Source organism: Phascolarctos cinereus, unplaced genomic scaffold (genome assembly GCF_003287225.1).
Source record: "Phascolarctos cinereus isolate Bilbo 61053 unplaced genomic scaffold, phaCin_HiC Scaffold_4;HRSCAF=312, whole genome shotgun sequence".
NCBI classification, from domain to species: Eukaryota; Metazoa; Chordata; class Mammalia; order Diprotodontia; family Phascolarctidae; genus Phascolarctos; species Phascolarctos cinereus.
In genome coordinates, this window is record NW_027555847.1 from 119,545,156 (window position 1) to 119,557,833 (window position 12,678).

A 12,678-nucleotide genomic window follows, 5' to 3' on the forward strand; every position below is an offset into this window, starting at 1 on the left:
TTCTATTACTTCTCTTTTCTTTAGAGATGCCTCTGCCCCCAATTGAAGTGAAACTGACAACGATGAGTCAGCATACTTTCTTTACACCTTCTATTCATGGGAAAAAACTGTTCTGAGTAATGAATGATGTAGGAAGGTATGATATACAGTACTACAAAATTGTTTAATGGTGTGAAATAAACTTTTCTGCTAATGGAACAGAAACACACAAACAAGGTTCTGTCAAAACAAAACTAACAGGACAGGTTACCAAGAAATAAACTCAACTGCCTGTCACGGTCTTGGCAGAATGAAGTCTTTATACTCTCAAATTTTCTGGCATGAATGACCAAGCTGATATTTTCGGGGACAGAGCTAGGATCCAAATAGTTCGTAACAGGTCAAAACAGTGGTCTGAGTCTAATAAAATGAAATGCAATAGGGATAAAAGTAAAATTTTGCCCTTGGGTACAAAACAAATCAACTTCACAAGTACAAGATTGGGGAGGCATGGTTAGAGAGTTATTCTGAAAAAGATCTGTAGGTTTTACAAGCTCAGTATGAGTGAGTAGTACAATGTGACAGTCAAAGGAATTAACATGATTTTGGTCTGTATAAAGAGACATATTATCTCTTAGGAATGGGGAAGTGATAGTCCCATTGTATTCTGCCCTTGGCAGACTTTCATATTTAATCCTGGGCACCATAGTTTAAGAAAGTCACTGATAAACTGGAGAATGTTCTGAGGAATATAACCAGGATGGAAAAGGGCCTTGAGTCTATGTCATACAGAATGGTTGAAAGAAGTTGGCATGTTTAGCCCAGAGAAAAGAAAGCTCGAGGGAGACATTTAGGTATCCATATTCAAAGGGTTGTCATTTGGAGGAGAGATTGTTCTACTTGGGCAAGACCTCAAGTGGTAAGAGGAAGTTACAAAGAAGCAATTTGGGCTTTCTGTTCAGAAGAAAATTTCTAACAATTAGAGCTATCCAAAAGTGGAACAGACTGCTTGGAGGCGGGGAGGAGTTCCTCTTCCTCAGGGGTCTTTGAGGAGATGCTGGATGACTGTTTATCAGATATGTAATGGCGGGGTTCCTTTCATTCCTGGGATTGATCAAATGGTTAGTTACTAAGTTCTCTTCCACCTTGCAAAATCAGTGTTTTGTTGAGGAAGCCTATAGGGTTCTGGAGCTCAGTGTAATCAGAACAATATCATTGGCAAACAGGAGCATTTGGAGGACCTCTGTGTATAATGGGGATTTCTTGATTCCATTTGAACTTTATGATATCCTCTATAACCTTGGTGATGGGCACTTTTGACAAGTGTGCTTTTCCCCTGGTTTAGTTGATGTGATGCTCAGAGAATCATTGAACAAAGTTATCTCTGGTGTTAATATGCACCAAAGAATCTTGTATGATCTCAGCACATGTGTGAGAGGCATGTCATTGGGAGTAGAGTTTTTTTTGGGGAGGGGGTAAAAAATTTATTCTTAGTTTTCAACACTCACTTCTATTAGATTTTGAGTTTTAAATTTTCCCCTCCCTCTCCTCCCTCCTCTGCAATATGGTGTGCGATCTGATACAGGTTCTACTTATACATTCATATTAAGCATATTTTCACATTAGTCATGATGTAAAGAAGAATTAGAACTGATGGGAGGAACCATGAGAATGAAGCAATAAAACAAAACAACAAAAGAAAAGGAGAGCAAATAGTATGCTTTGATCTGCATTCAGACTCCATAGTTCTTTCTCCACATGTGGATAGCATTTTCCATCATGAGTTTTTTGGAGTTGTCTTAGATCCTTGCATTGCTGAGAAGAGCCAAGTCTATCAAAGTCAATCATCACACAGTGTATAATGTTCTCCTGGTTCTGTTCATTTCACTCAGCATCCATTCATATAAGTTTTTCCAGGTTTTTCTGAAGTCTGCCTGCTCATCATTTCTTATAGCACGGTAGTATTTCATTACATTCATATACCCCAGTTTGTTTAGCCATTCCCCAGTTGATGGGCATCCCCTCAATTTCCAATTCTTTGCCACCACAAAAAGAGCTGCTATGAATATTTTTGTACGTGTGGGTCCTTTTTCTGTTTTTATGATCTCTTTGGGATACAGCCCTAGAAGTGCTATTGCTGGGCCAAAGGGCATGCACATTTATATAGCCCTTTGGGCAGAGTTCCAAGTTGCTCAAGGAGAGCTTTTAATGCTGTTTTGCTTTTTTGTTGTTGTTGCTGTTCAGTTGCACAGACTTGTCAGACTCCTTGTGACCCCGTGAACCATAGCACGCCAAACCCTTCTGTCCTCCACTGTCTTTCAGAGTCTGTCCAAGTTCATGTGCATTATTTCCATGATGCTATCTTTCCATCTCAGCTTCTGCTGTTCTTTTCTCCTTTTGCCTTCAATCTTTCCCTTCATCAAGGTCTTTTCCAGTGAGTCCTATCTTCTCATTATGTGGCCAAAGTATTTAAGCTTCAGTTTCAGTCAAATTATTGTTATCATTTTTTAAATAATCAACAAATAATAGACAAAGTAAGGTGTTCTTTTAGGAGATCTTAGGGATCTGACACTTCCAAGCTCTGTGATCCTGGGCAAATGACTTCTTTCTGAACCTCAGTTTTCTCATGTATGATATAATAAAATGGGGACGTGTAATACTTCCCTTACAGGATTGGTATGAGGAAAGCTCTTTCAGTCTTTATAAACCTTAAAGCACTATACAAATGTGAGTTATTGTCACTGTAATTATTTTCTTTACCTCTTAGCTAGGTGACATAGTAAGTAGCACATTGGACAGAATAAAAAAGATTTGAGTTTAAAAATCTTGACTGAGATACTTCCTAGCTGTGTGACCCTCGGCAAATCACTTAAACTCTCTGGACATCAGTTTCCTCCTCTGTAAAATGAGGGTGTTGGACTTGATGGCTTCTATGTTCCTTTCCTGTTCTAAAACTAAGGTTCTGTGATCCTAATTGTGTGACTGAGAGGAGGTTAAAAAAAATGAACAGAGAAGCCAAAGCTACTGTGACCACTTGTAAGAATCATGGTAATCTTAATCATTCACCTTGGCTATGACTTGGTTAGTGTCCTAGAAGAAAATATGAATTTAAATAACTAGGAGCAAACAATAGATACCATACATACATACAGGAATGAAGGAATGAATAAATGTTTCTGACAAATGGGAAGACAGCTAGAAATAACCTATTTCACATATCAGCTAAAACTTACAACCAAAACCTTGTTCAACAACAATTTTCCCAAAAACTTTTTCTGGAAGAAAGCCACTTTCTCCTTAGCTGTTATCAAGCCATCATGCCCACAGAGCACTATGGGGGAAGCTTTTTGTGAATCTTCATGAGTCCTATACCATGTACAATTTACCATAGTTGGTACATTTACGTAGCCCATGTTAGATGGCTGATGATGAAAATCTCAACCCTGAATTCTAGGCAGGCCAGGCCTGTGGAAAACAACCTTGTGTTGGAGTGGACAGTCAAGCCTTAACTAGTGTGGGACGATTGGGATTTTGCCCACTAAAATTTAATGGATGCCAACAACACTTGTGCAACTTCAAACAGTCAACTGAGCTTAGCCCCTACTTAGCAATAATTAGTTAACACTGGAAGCTACCCTATGGTGTCTCTTGAATCCCTCAATAGACCCTTTTTGTCCAGCCCTAAACCCTGCTTGATCCCTCCAGGGATAGCCTCTACTGCAGAAGTCTTTGTCTCTTTTTGCTTATAGCATCCTAGGGACTTTTTCTCCCTCAGGTAGGATAGTACCCTGGATTGTTTCCAACACTGGGGCATTTGTTTGCAAGATAAAAGATTTCTTCCCCCATTCCCCACCTAAGTAAATTTGACTTAAAAAGGGGAGAGCCTGCCATGGGCAGCATGGGGACCTTATTCTCCTTGGAACTGGGTTAAAGAAGGAATTATATATATATGTGTGTGTGTGTGTAATTGGGTATAAAAGTCTCCTTAACTTACAGAGAAATAAGAGGGCATGGGGATAGGATAAAAGAGTTAAGAAGGGTGTACAGATTAGGGAGGCAGTGGTCAAAGGAGAAAGGGGGAGAGAGAGAGGAGAGAGAGAAGAGAGAATGGGAGATGAGGGAAATACATAACTAGTAATCATAACTTTGAATGTAAATGGGGTGAACTCACCCACAAAATGGAAACAGATAGCTGAATAGATCAAAAACCAGAACCCAACAACATGGTGTTTACAAGAAACACATTAAAAATGAGAGACACACATAAAGGACTGGAGCAGAATTTATTATGCCTCAGCTGATATAAAAAAAAAAAGCAAGGGTAGCAATCATGATCTCAGATTAAACACATTAAAGGATACCATATATAATGAAGCAATATTAATACTAAGCATATATGCACCAAATGCTATAGCATCCAAATTTATAAAGGAAAAGATAAATGAATTAAAGGTAGAAATAGATAGGAAAACTGTAATAGTGGGGGATTTCAACTTTCCCCTCTCAGAACTAGATAAATCTAACAACAACAACAAATGAAGAAGAAGAAATCAAGGAGATGAACAGAATCTTAGATAAGCTACAGATGATAGACATCTGGAGAAAATTCAGTGGAACAGAAAGGAATATACCTTTTTCTCAACAGTACATGGCACCTTTACAAAAATTGACCATATATTAGACCATAAAAACTTTATAGTTTAAATGTAGAAAAGCAGAAATATTAAACGCACCTTTTCCAGATCATAATGCAATAAAAATTACAGTTAATAAAAGACCATGGAAACAGAGTTAAAATTAATTGAAAACTAATCAATTAATTAATCAAAAGACTGAGTGGATCAAAGAACAAATCATAGAAACAACAAATAATTTTATTAAAGAGAATGATAATAATGAAACACCATACCAAAACTTATGGGATGAAGCAAAAAGGAAAATTTGTATCTTTAAATATTTACATAAATAAGACAGAGAAAAAGCAAATCAACGACTTAGGTATGCAATTTTAAAAAAAGGGAAATGACAAATTAAAAGTCCTCGATTAAACACCAAATTGGAAATCCTGAAAATGAAAGGTGAGATTAATGAAATTTAATGTAAGAAAACCATCAAATTAATAAGTAAAACCAGGAGCTGGTCTTATTTTAAAAAAACCCAATAAGATAGACTAATCATTGGTTGATATGATTTTTTTAAAAAGAGAGAAGAAAACCAAATCACTAGTATTAAAAATGAAAAAGGCGAATACACTACTAATGAAGATTAAAGCAATTAAGAATTAGTTTGCCCAATTATATGCCAATAAATTTAACAATCTAAGTGAAATGGAAAAATACTTACAAAAATATAAACTGCCCATATTAACAGAAGAGGAAATAAAATATCTAAATAAATCTATTTTAGAAAAAGAAATTAGACAGGCTATCAATCAGTTTCCTATGAGAAAAGCATTAGGACCAGATGGATTTAAAAAGGATTTTTACTCAACTTTAAAGATCAACTAATTTAAAAGATCAACAAAATTTAACAATCAGCTAATCTCAAGCTTAAATAAATTATTTGGAATAATAGGCAAAGAAGGAGTCCTACTGAACTCCTTTTATGAAACAAATATGGTGCTGATACTTAAACCAGAAAGAGCAAAAACAGAGAAAGAAAATTATAAACCAATTTCACTAATAAATGTTGATGCAAAAATCCTACATAAAATACCAGCTAAGAGACTACAGCAACATATCACAAAGATTATACCTTGTGGCCAAATGAGATTTATACCAGGAATGCCAGGATGGTTTACATAACAAAAATTATCAACATAATTGATTATATCCATAATAGAAGTAACAAAAATTATATGATTATAGCAATAGATGCAGAAAAAGTGTTTAATAAAATACAATGCTCATTCCTGTTAAAACACTAGAAAGCATAGGTATAAATGGATTTTTCCATAAAATGATAAGAAATAATCTGGCTAAAACCATCAGCAAGCATTACCTGTAAGGGGATAAGATAGGAGCTTTCCTGATAAGATCAGGAGTGAAGGATGAATGCCCAATAGTATTATTGCATGTTATTCAGTATTGTACTAGAAATGCTAGCAATAGCAATAAGAGAAGGAAAAAGAAACTGAAGGAGTCAGAATGGGCAATGAGGAAATAAAGCTATCTCTTTTTGCAGACCATAAGATAGTATACTTGGAAAAGCATAAAGATTCAATTAAAAATTAGTTGAAACAATTTTTGGGGGGGAGGCAATGGGAGGTAAGTGACTTGCCCAGCATCACACAGCTAGTAAGTGTTATGTGTCTGAGGCTGGATTTGAATTCAGTTCCTCCTGAATCCAGGGCCGGTGCTCTATCCACTGTAGCACCTAGCTGCTCTCCAGCAATTCATAATTTAAGCAAAGCAGGAGGATATAAAATAAACCCATGTAAATCATCAGTATTTCTATATATCACCAACAAAGCCTTGCAAGAAGAGATAGTAAGAGATAATTTCATTTCAAATATTCATAGACAATATAAAATACCTGAGAGTATACCTACCAAGACAAACCCAGGAATTATATGAACATAATTACAAAACGCTTTTTATACAAATAAAGTCAGATTCAAATAATTAGAGAAATATTAATTGTTCATGGGTAGGCTGATCCAATGTAATAAAAATGATAATTCTACCCAAACTAATCTACTTATCCAGTGCCATCCCAAAAATTATTTTGAACTAGAAAAATAATAACAACACTCACTTAGAAGGACAAAAGTTTAAGAATATCAAAGGAATTAATAAAAAAATTTAAAGGAAGGAGTTCTAGCAGTACCAAATCTTAAACTGTATTATAAGGTATTAATTATCAAAACTATCTGGTGCTGGCTAAGAAATGGAATGGTGGATCAGTGAAATAGAGTAGCTATAAAATACACAGTAGTAAATGACTATAATAATCTCATATTTGATTAATGCAAAGATCTAAACTTTTGAGATAAGAACTCACTATTTGGTAAAAATTGCTGGGAAAACTGAAAAGCAATGTAGCAGAAACTAGGTATAGACCAATATCTTACACCATTTACCAAGATAATGTCAAAATGGATACATGACCTAGACATAAAGGAAGATATTATAAGTAAATTAGAAGAGCATGGAACATACTACCTATCAGATTTATAAGAGAAGAATTTATAAATAAACAAGAGACAGAAAACATTGTGGGATGTAAAATGGATAATTTTTATTATATTAAATTAAAAAGTCTTTATGTAATATATAAAACCAACGTAGACAAGATTAGAAGGAAAGCAGAAAATTAAGGGAAAATTTTATAGCCAGTGTTTTGGACAAAGGCCTCATATCTCAAGTATATAGGGAATTGAGTCAAATTTATAAGAATATGAGCCATTCCCCAAGTGATAAATGCTCAAAGGATATGAATAGGCAGTTTTTGGAAGAAAAAGTCAAAGTTATATATAGTCATATGAAAAATGCTATAAATCTTTATTGATTAGAGAAATATAAATTAAAACAACTCTGAAGTACCACCTCACACCTATCAGATTGGCTGAATAGATAGAAGCAAATGACAAATTCTGGGGTGGATATGGAAAAAATTGAGACACTAATACACTATTGGTGGAATTGTGAAATGATCCAACCATTTTGGAGAGCAAGCTAGAATTATTCCCAGAGTTATAGAACTGTGTATACCCTTTGACCTAGCAATACCACTATTAAATCTTCTCACGATGATCAGGAAAAAGGAAAAGAGCCTATATGTTCTAAAATATTTATAGCTATTCTCTTTGTGGTGGCAAATAATTGGAATTGAGAGGATGTCTATCAATTGGGAAATGACTGAATAAGTTGTAGTGTATGATTGTGATGGAATACTACTGTGCTATGAAAAATGACAAGCAAGTTGGTTTTAGAAAAACATGGAAAGATGTGCATGAAATACTGTACAACGAAACATCAGAATCAAGGGAACATTGTATACAGTAACAGCAATATTGCTCAAAGAGTAACTGAGTGACTCAACTATTCTGAGTGATATGATCGTTCATATGAGCTATGAAGGACTTGTGAAGGAAGATGCTATCCACCCCCATAGAAAGGACTAATATATGGAATTATGTATTGCGTGGTTCCATGTATATACCTTTATCAAATGTTGACCTTCTTTAATGAGGGGCTGGGAGAGGGAGGGAGACAACTTGAAACTGACATTGTAACTAAGAAAATAAAGGAGGGGAAATGGAAAGTGCCTGTCATGCTGCTTGCTCTGGGGTTTGTTTTGTGGGGCAAATGCTAATCATGATTTTGAGAGAAGGCCCTGAAACAAGAGTCAAAATTTGGAAAACTTCAGATGGAATTCCAGCTCTGCTACTAACAATTTACTTGACCTAGGGCAAGTCACTTAAGCCTTCTAAGCCTCAGTTTCCTTTGTTGGTCATGTGAGGGGATTGAGCTAGATCACCTCTAAGGTCTCTTCCAACAATGAAAAGGGAAATTAGTTATTCCTTCTCTTTACAAGAATTATTATACTTTCTTCTCCTTTCCCTGACTCTCTTAGTTTTAAAAATATAATTATTTTGAATAAATTTAGGAAAAACAAAAATAAAGATCAGGGCCAACTTCTGCATTTGGTGATTTCAGGGTCCATGGAAGGTGTCCTAGCCTGTTGTAAACAACTGCCTCATCCTGTTTACTGATGCCATCAATTATTCAACTTATAGTTTCATTGCTTTGGCTCAAAAGCCATGGGAATTTTGTCCCATTAAAATACAACTGACCTTGGACATCAAAAAGCCCTTTTCAGCTGAATTTGAATCAATCAATCAGATCCTTTCCAAAGAGCAGATTTTAATATAATTATAATTTATTTATATTATAATGTTTTATAATTTTATAATAAGAGCTGACATTTATATGGCACTTTAGGGTTTGCAGAAGATTTTAACCTATATTTTATCACATTTGAGTCTCATAACTAATCTTGGAGAAGGAAAGAACAAGAGGGTACTGGGAACCTGAAGGGAGGTTGAGTCACAGGATGAAAAGATTTAGAGCTGGTTCTTAACCAGTGTTCTGGACCCATTTGCCAGTCTGGTGAACCTTCTCAGAATAAAGTTTTTAAATGCATAAAATAAAATACATAGGACTACAAAGGAAACCAAGTACATTGAAATATAGTGATCAAAATAGGTTCATGGAACCAGGGCAACTAGATGGCACAGTGAATAGACTGCCAACCTTGGAGTCAGGAGGACCTGAGTTCAAATCTGGTTCAGACACTTACTAGCCATGTGAGTCTGGGCAAGTCACAGCCTGAATTGCCTCCAAAAAAGAAAAAGAGTTCATGGAACTCAAGTTAAAAAAACCCTTGCTTCTAGTCCAACCTCCTCATTTTATATCAAAGAACTTTGGGTGGAGGAGGTGGGAAAGGAAATTTAAAAAAAGGGAGGGACAAAGGGAACTAGAGAACAACTCTCCTGTAATGCACTTCACAGTTTTTGCCTGGGGCCAGCCTTGTAAAGCAGAGAGATGGCTAGAGTCGAGTGCTCAGTAAGCAGGCAGGCAAGCAGGCAGGCAGGCATACTGGCATACTCAAAACAGGGTCTACAGCACACCATGCCTGTCTTATTTTTCCAGGGCTTGGCAGCCTTCCCTTTGCAAACTAAAGCTGCAATACTACAGCTACCCTGGATGCAGACACAAGTCTGGTAGCTCGTCTGCAACTTCCTTTCTTCCTCTTTTCAGCTGGTCATGCAGGGGCTTTCCATCTGAATTGTTTGCTACTGCTACTTGGCTCTTCCTAATTTTTGCTGAGCCTGGATTCTTGAGCACCCTAGCGTCCATCCTCCAATCCCATGCCCTCATTATCAATGCCAAGACTTCACTGACTTCAGAACCAGAAGGCAAATACATATGGGATTTACCTCCTTCCTACTTCTGAGCAATCTACATCAGTAGAACCCCCCACAATGCTTTGTTTTGTACCATAGACTGTAATATGTGATAATATTGTCTACCACTGTTATCCAGGTTCATGTCTTAGTGCCCTACTAGACTATAGGCTTCATGAGAACAGAGGATGTGTGCCTTCTGGTCTAAACTTTCCATCTCTCCCCCAGCCCATAGCTTAGTGTTCTACACACAGTAATAGCTTAATAAATGTTTGTTACTAATCTCAGACCCTTGCTAACTATATGAGCCTGGGCACATAACCTCTGTTCACCTCAGTTTCTTCATCTATAAAAATAAGGATAATAATAACATCTACCTCCTAGGGTAATTGTGAAGTTAAATGAGATAAAATTTGTAAAGTACTTTGCAAACCTTAAAAGTCCTGTATAAATTCTAGTTATTGTCATTATTAAATAAGAGACTTGACATAGACATAGATGTGAGCTGGATTGGCCCTTAGAGATAATCTAACCCTATGCCTTCATTTTACACATGAGGAAACTGAGGCTTGAACAGGGGAAGTGACTTGCTTAAGATCATACCGGCTTTAAGTGTCAGAGCTTGAATTCAGTACCTTCCTAGGATTTGACCCAAGTGGGGTGGTCTCCCTACAAATCCTTAGTCTGAGTTGAAGACATTCTCCCCATTTTTCTTTCTTTCTGGTCTACAGTGTTTAGTGACCATTCTAGGCAAGCTGGCTTGGGATTTAACAACCTTCCTGGATGATCTAAAGTAGCACTGACTCAACCCATAGGTATAATAGAAGCACTATTTGGGTTCGGTATTTTTTAAAACCCTCTAACAATTAGAGATCTTTGTAAGTGAAAGGAACTATTTTAGGTGGTAGTGAGAGCCCTCCCTGCCATTGTAAATTTTTAGGTAGAGGTAGCATGAAGTGCAGAGGAAAGACAACAATTCTGGTTAAACTTCTGAGGGTTCAGAGTATACTTATGAGGCTCAAAGGAACTATTTTGTGGGATGTCAACACATTATATCAATTTTCTCTAAAATAATGAAGTTGGGCTAAATCAGTGGTGTAAGATTAGTCAGCCTCCCAAGTGCTGTGAGGACCAGATTAAAATGCAATTGGGAAATGTTGAACAAAATAAATAAAAATACCATAAAACATAGATAATATTAATTTGTGGTTTGCTAAGTGATTATGAAGATGGACAGGAAGGATCAATTTCTATTTGAATTTGAAGCCCCTAGGCTAGGCTTCATCTGCTGTGCCACTGGGCAGTTAGGTGATACAGTAGACTGAGCACAGAGCCTGGAGCCAGGAAGACTCATTTTCCTGAGTCCAAATCTGGTCCTGTATAGTCCTGAGCAAGTCACTGAATCCTATTTGCCTCAGTTTCCTCATCTGTAGAGTGAACTGGAGAAGGAAATGGCAAACTACTCTAGTGTCTCTGCCAAGAAAACCCCAAATGGAGTCACAAAGAGTCAGATACAACTGAACAACAGGCTAGATAATGTGTAGGTCTGAATAATACTAGCTAACATTTAGATGGTCCTTTAGAGTTTGCAAAGTGATTTACATATTTTTTTATTTAGTCCTCTCAACAACCCCATAAGCAGAGGTATAATCATTATCCTCATTTTATGGATGGGGCAATCAAAGCTGTGAGAAAGTATATATCTTCTCCATAGTAGCTAGTAATGGCTGCGGTAGAATTTGAACTCGGATCTTCCTGACTCCCAGTCTGGTGTGCTATCCATTATGCCACCTGGCTGCCTCTGAATGCTCTGTGTGAATATGTATGCGTGCATGCATGCATTTATGTGCATGTGTATATGCATGTATGTTATATGCACACGTCTATTTATACATAGATACATATATGCACATATGCATATATATATATATATATATATATGGCTGCCGTTGTCAGAGACAGAATGTTGATCTTGATTACTTTCCTTATATTCTTAAATTCAGGCTTGAAAAGATAAATATGACAAATTTCAAAAATTTGGGGAGCCCAGGGGAACATATTCTAATTTTCTTTCCCCCCAAACACAATAATCTCAGATTGTAATAACAATCAAATCACATAATTAATTAATCAGAATTATTAATAAATTAATTAATTAATTGAAAAAACAACAGTCTTAGAATGTGACCCCAATGGATATCCCAAGTGCATTTCCTTCCATCCACTCTACATATCTTGTATATACCTAGGTATTTACATCTTGTCTTTCCCATTGTGTGAGCTCCTTTGTGGTTGTTAGTACTTAAGACAGTAGCTATCTTATAGAAAGCATTTACTATTTTCTCTCAGCAAGAGCTCTAAATTCAGAATAAAGAGACTTGAATTCAAATCCTGTCCCTAACGCTTACTGAGTGAACCCTGTGCAAGTCTCTTCACCTTTCTGAGCCTCAGTTTCCCCATCTGTAAAATGGAGATAACATTCGCACTGCTTATGTCACAGGGTTATTGGTTATCATGAGCGCCTCTGTACCTTCACCCCAGCGTTTATTTCATGCATCGGCCTTCATGTAGACTGTGCGTCTGAAGATTTACCAGATTGCATGGGAACAGATGATATAGATGGCAAGAAACGGGCACTTGAGGACACTGATTCTATCATATCATTTGCTCACAGACACAACAGTACAAAGAAAGGGAAATTAGAAAGCCAAGAGAAAGAAGTGAAATTCTGTAGTTTTTGATATGTGAATCATTGTGGAGCCTGTGGTTTCTGACTCTTGTAAACTTTT

General features: G+C 36.5%; 1 protein-coding gene across 2 annotated transcripts in view; it reads right to left on the reverse strand.

The window, feature by feature from the left end:
- The window catches only part of PDCD1LG2 (programmed cell death 1 ligand 2), a 56,831-nt gene that overhangs the window by 34,940 nt on the left and 9,213 nt on the right, over positions 1–12,678 (reverse strand). The window lies entirely within an intron of this gene.